We start from the raw sequence: 6,553 nt of genomic DNA on the forward strand, positions 1-6,553 counted from the left end.
TATTACTTTGACCTTGATAAATGCAGATATCCATTTCTCCCTGCATCCCCAGCACCGTCCATAATATACCCTTTTAGTTGATGTTTCATACAACTTCTGAATTGACTGATGGAAGGCAGGAAATAGGAAGATGTTCTTTATTGTGATTGCAGGAAACTTTTATCTATGTACTCCTTATCCAATGACTTTCCAGGTTGTCCAAATGACTTTTGATTGTGAGAAAAGTAGTAAAAAAAACTGTTTGGACTTGGAATGGGAGTAAGTCTGAGAAAGGGTATGGGTGAGCTCAAGATGGAAACAGAGAACAGGGAAGGTGCAGCAGCAATGGAGAATTGTGAAGCTGAGTCTCTGTGGTACCATTGCTTGAAGTGTTTGGAACTGCAACAGATGGGATACTGAAGAATGTTCTTAATAACCTGTTACTATGCCTACAGTTCATTCATTCAGTTAATATTTATTGAATACCTTTTGCATGCAAGCACCCATTCCAAGTGCTGGAAACATAATATTGAACAAAGTAGTTAAATCCTACCCTTAAGAAGTTAACATTTGCTGGGGGTGGGGGGTGGTGGTGGCAGAAAGACAAGGTTACATAATAAGTCTTGCTCAGTCATATCCATCTCTATGTGACCCCATAGTCTATAGCCTGCCAGGCTCCTCTGTCCATGGAATTCTCCAGGCAAGAATACTGGAGTGGGTAGCCATTCCTTTCTCCAGGGGATCTTTCTGACTCAGAGATCAAACCCGGGTCTCCAGCATTGCAGGCAAAATCTTGACCATCTGAACCACCAGGGAAGCCCTTATTAGTGGAATGGTAGGAGCATAACTCAGAGAAGGCAATGGCACCCTACTCCAGTACTCTTGCCTGGAAAATCCCATGGATTGAGGAGCCTCGTAGGCTGCAGTCCATGGGGTTGCTAAGAGTCGGACATGACTGAGCGACTTTAATTTCACTTTTCACTTTCATTCATTGGAGAAGGAAATGGCAACCCACTCCAGTGTTCTTGCCTGGAGAATCCCAGGAATGGGGGAGCCTGGTGGGCTGCCATCTATGGGGTCACACAGAGTCGGACATGACTGAAGTGACTTAGCAGCAGCAGCAGCAGCAGGAGCATAACTAAGAGAGTGGGTACAGCTGCATTTTGGATAAATTGCTCCCAGCCAAAGTGGATCGCCTCTATTATTTGAATGGCTGATTGAACAGTTGGGCTTCTCAGAGGCATAGATGAATGCATTTGTGCCCATAATCTTGTTTAATATTAACAGACATTTATTTAAATAAATATGATGTAGCTTAAACCAGTTTTTAAATGAATAGATACACCTGGCACAAGTCAGTAGCTACTTCACGAATCTTGTACTGTTTCCAAAATTTACCTAATCCAGCCCTAACGCTGAACCCTCAGTATTTTCCTGTTTGTTTGAGGCTTATTCGTGGCTCTGAGACACCTAGCAACCCCTTCACAGTGTTCAAGTTCCTACAGTTTTACTATAACTGAGTCTCTGCAGGCTGTCCAGTCCTGCTGTCCTCTATTCAGTGCTTACTCTGTGTTTATCTGAATCATGGGAAGATAGCTTTATGCTCCATTTAGCCCCTCAAAGGCCAGAGAGGAGAGATTACCACACAGTGTGCACACCGGTCACTATCCCGAATCTAGCCTTAATTGTTCTTTTCTAATCACCAGGGAAACCTCTCTCCTTCCATCAGGTATTTGTTTTTACTGATTAATTACTTCCATCTATTTAAAACTAATTTCCTTGGAAACTCCTCTAGCTGACTTCTTAATTATGTTTTCCCCAAGCCTGGCCATTGTCAGAGGACTTACTTGGTATTAAAGAGATTATGTTTCTATTCCCATGAATATTTTAATACTTTAAAATGATCTTAATAGTGTTTAAAACAGAGATGATCGTTTGGGGCACAGGAAGCAAATCGCAGGGAGTAAAGGTATGATAGGAAAGAAAATTTAAAAGGGAGTGGGGAAAATGAGCAACAGCGAAGAATTTGGAAGCAAATGAAGGTAAAGAAATGAAAATTAGCAAAGTTAAATAATATATTTTGGGTAATTCAAGCACATTTTCCATATTAGTATTAGAACTTTTTCTGGGCATTATGTGCCCCTAAAATACTTCTAAATTTTGGGAGCAAAACCCCCGAGTATAGTGAACAGATACTGTCAATAGATATAGATAAATGAACTGCCTCGTTGGTAAGGGAACAGCCCCTGGCAACCATAGTGTGTATGTGACTAAGCACCTCTGAAGCCTCAGTTCCTCAAGTCCTTTGTTGTCGTTTAGTTGCTAAGTCGTGCCTGACTCTTCTGCGACCCCATGGACTGAGCCTGCCAGGCTTCTCTCTCCATGAGATTTCCCAGGCAAGAATACTGGAGTGGGTTGCCATCTCCAGGAGATCTTCCTGACCCAGGGATCAAGCCCATGTCTCCTGCATTGGCAGGCAGATTCCTTATGAATGAGCCACCTGGGAAGCCCGAAGTGGTCCTACAGCATCTATTCCCATAATAGTATTATGACAAAATTTACCCATAAAATTCTCAAAGGGAGAGTAAATAAATCAGAGGGAACTTTAGATGACAGTTTATGTAGAACACAGGATTCAAATGGTTAAATGGTATACATTTTTAGTTATAAGTTAAATCTGGAGACCCAACATATAGCATGGTGACTGCAGTTAACAACTGTGTTGTTCACTTGAAATTTGTTGAGAGAGTAGATCTCAGGTATTCTAACCACACACACACACACACACATAACCATGGGAGGTGATGGATATTTTAATTAGCTTGATTGTGGTAATCACTTCACAATGTGTACCTATATCAAAAACATCATATTGCACACCTTAAATATATACAATATTTCTTTGTCAACCATACCTGAATAAAGCTGGGAAAAAATGCTCCTTGTAAGCCTGCTTTCAAAATACCAGCACAATATCACTGAACATGGAGTTGGAAAGAAATACACACATTAGGATGACTGGTGAGTGTGAGCAGCTTTAGCAGAACACTTAGGTTATGTTTAGTCAGTCAGTCGTGTCTGACTCTTGCGACCCCATGGACTGTAGCCTGCCAGGCTCCTCTGTCCATGGGATTCTCCAGGCAAGTATACAGGAGTGGGTTGCCTTTTTCTTCTCCAGGGCTCTTCCCAACCCAGGGATTGAACCTGGGTCTCCTGCATCGCAGGCAGACTCTTTACCAACTGAGCCACCAGGGAAGCAGAGCACTTAGTCTATCCTTAATTGGTTTGTTTTGATGCATGCCCATCTATACAATTTCATCAACAATTCAAAAATTTTTTCATGTATAGAAAATGTGATTGTGATTTAGAGTTCAAACTTTCCTCTAAGATTCTTTCTGTGTCGCTGTTGTCATCATGTGGCTACCTTCAGCTCTATTCCTTACGTGGAAACCCAACTAATAATTTCTACCTTTCCTGTCTCATGATGCAGTGAATGCTTTATGAATAATGATTAATTACTCATACCCATTATTCTCTTTTTCTTTCTTTGGCACAGTACTTCGAATCCATAGACTTTGGTCTTCAGATTTAGTGGAAGTCATATTGTGAGATAATTTAGATCTGATGAGATTTACCTGATGAAGACAATTCACTTTTGATTAGCTGGAAAACTGCCTGTCTAGCTCTGAAAATGGCATGGTTGCTGTCAGTTAACCATGCCCTAACCTTTAGCTTTGTGGCTGAATGCTTTAGTTGCTTTTCTTTCCAAATCAATGAAGCCAATTGGTCCACTGACCTTTATGAAAATGAAAACAGCATTACTGTTTTTTCTTCTTACCTACTTGAACATTTGTCATTTTTAGTGAGGCGTCAATAGGAGTGTGTGTGTGTGTTTGAATTTATGTATTTGGAGTGAAGATGGGATATTAAGGTTTTATGCTAAAAAATAAACTATATGGAGGAAAAGTCTAATATTTCCAGAAGTGAATTCTTTCTTTTGTGTTATGCTCAGGGGAAATATTTAGACCTATGGTCACCTTATTGACCGTATGTTTTTTATTTTGCAGTATCTGGTGCTACTGTTGACTGGTTGCTTGAAACACTCATCTCTATGGTTTCCCAGACATTGTTCTCATAATTTTCCTCCCATCTCTTCAGTTTATCCTTATCAAGTACTTTAATGAACTCCTCTTTCTTTGCCTGCGTTGAAAATACTGGAGTTTACTGGACACTATTCATGACCTGTTTTTTTCCCTCCTTGTTTGGTGTACTGTTCTCTTCCACACTATTCTCATGCTCATGGAACACAGTCTGATTTTCTTGGTCTCCTTGTTCACTTACTCTTTCTAATTGACTGTTGGTCATTAGGTACAAGATAAAAAATGGAGACTTACTAATTCTCCACTGTAACTTCTTTGGTCTATAATTAAAATTAGAAATGAAACTACCTTTTAAGATATTTTGATACTTTCTTATCCTGCTTTTTGAATAAGCCCTCTTTTTTACCTCAACCCTCGGAACCTCAGCATTTTGGTTTGCTGTGCATGGAGCAAGACTAACTTGGTTCAGTGACAACTTGACCCCTCTTTTCCATTTCTTCTTCTTGCTAGATCAGAGTTTTAGTTTCTCTTCTCTTCCAAATATAACATGGAATTCATGAAACTTCAAAATCAATCTTATATTTCCAGAAGGAATGGAAGAAGTTCAGAAATTTGTTCTTCTTCCTAGGTGGTTAGTGTCAACATTTTCCTTAAAGTAGTATGAAAATAAATTGTATATGGAGGACACTTTTCTAACATATATCATTCATTGACCCAAAATTCTAACTGCTTAAAAATTATGTAATATTCCACTCCTCTTCCTGGATCTGTCATTTTGGTGCTTGGGGTATTTTTTCCCACATTCATTTGTATGCTAAGTATAGTCCAGAATGTATAAAGGCACAGCAGGTAAATTTTCTCATCCGAGTTTTGACCCTGCTTTTTCAATCTGCAGTCTATCAGGGAAAATGTCTTCATTTCTTAATTCCTCTCAGTTTCCTGTCTCCCTCTCTCAGATGCATCTCAGGACTTAAAGATTTACTGTGCATTATTCTTATTTTTAAAGCTATCATCTACTTTCCAATCCCCAAATACCATCCAGTCACCTTCCCCTAAGACCTGGAGGTAGTTCAGAATATTCTCAATTCATCCCACAGGTTTTCTTTCAGTAAGGAAGGCATGTTGAATGCCTTCCTTATGCTAGCCATCTTGCTGGGTACTTAGAATACAAAGATGTCTAAGTCATGGCCCCTGTTGTCAAAAGGACCTCATCATCCAGCAGGGAGACAGGAAATTACATTATAGATAATAAGTACTGTTGGAAAGGAAAGCACAAGGGACAGTGATCCAAGGAAGAGAAGTTAATTCTGCCCATAGGGTAGGGAGAGCTTCATGGAACAGCAGTGCTTGAATCTTTCCTTGATTGATGAGTGAATTAGTAATCTCCATTAAAGAATTTTGTTCCGTTTAATATGGATTCACAAAAGGGCAACAACCACCCCTACCCTTTCAATGGGGAAGCATAACAAATGATCCCGAGTTAGAACACAAAGTGTAGTCTAATACAGTTCCTTTGGAGAGCTAGTTCCTAAACTCATTTCAATTCGTAATTCCTACCTTAATTTGTGAGCTACACTGTGAGTTCCCATTTCCCTTCTCTCCACTGGGTTTTCTTCTCTCACTGATTGTCATTCTCTAAATGCCTTTTTTTTTTTTAGATTTTTTTTTTTTGATGTGGATCATTTTTAAAGTCTATTAATACAATAAAGTCTTTATTAATACAATTTGTTATTAATACAACATTGCTTCTGTTTTATGTTTTGGTTTTTTGGCCCTAAGACCTGTGGAATCTTAGCTCCTTGACCAGGGATCTAACCCATACTCCCTGCATTGGAAGGTGAAGTCTTAACCACTGGTCTGCCAGGGAAGTCGCTCTTAATGCTTTTTTAAAAAGTTCTTGTGGTAGACAGAGTAATGGCCCTCCAAAGATGTCCACATCCCAATTCCCAGATTCTATGAAAATGTTACCTTACATGGAAAAAAGGAATTGTAGCAGATGGAATTAAGGTTGCTGATGACCTGACTTTAAGAAGACTGTCCTGAATTATCTGGGTGGGTCCAGTGTACTTAAAAGGATGCTTAAATGTGGAAAAGGGAGCAGAAGACTGTATGAGTGATAGGATGTGATAAAGCCTTAACTGGCCATTGCTGACCTTGAAGATGGAGGAAAGGACTACGGGTCAAAGAGTGGGAGTGGTCTCTAGAGGCTGGAAAGGGCAAGGAAATGAGTTCTTCCCTAGAACATAAAGAACACGGCCCAGCCCTACCAACACCTTGATTTTAGCCCAATGAGACCATTTTGGCTTTCTGACCTCTGGGACTGTGAGACAATAAATTTGTATTTGTGTTACCACAATCCATTTTGTGGTAATTTGTTACAGTGGCCCTAAGAAACAAATGCAACTATTACAGTTTATCCTCAATTACACAGATTCACTGTTTACACAGATTCACATTCCATTTTGTCCTATGAT

At 39.7% G+C, this 6,553-nt stretch overlaps 1 non-coding gene across 1 annotated transcript; it reads right to left on the reverse strand.

Annotated features, from left to right (window-relative positions):
- Positions 1-3,162: 3,162 nt before the first annotated feature.
- TRNAR-GCG (transfer RNA arginine (anticodon GCG)) lies at positions 3,163-3,234 on the reverse strand. Its single transcript has one exon. It is a non-coding gene; the product is annotated as a tRNA-Arg (tRNA).
- Between the last annotated feature and the right edge of the window lie 3,319 nt (positions 3,235-6,553).

The sequence above is a fragment of the Bos indicus genome, chromosome 4 (genome assembly GCF_029378745.1).
Source record: "Bos indicus isolate NIAB-ARS_2022 breed Sahiwal x Tharparkar chromosome 4, NIAB-ARS_B.indTharparkar_mat_pri_1.0, whole genome shotgun sequence".
Lineage (NCBI taxonomy): Eukaryota > Metazoa > Chordata > Mammalia > Artiodactyla > Bovidae > Bos > Bos indicus.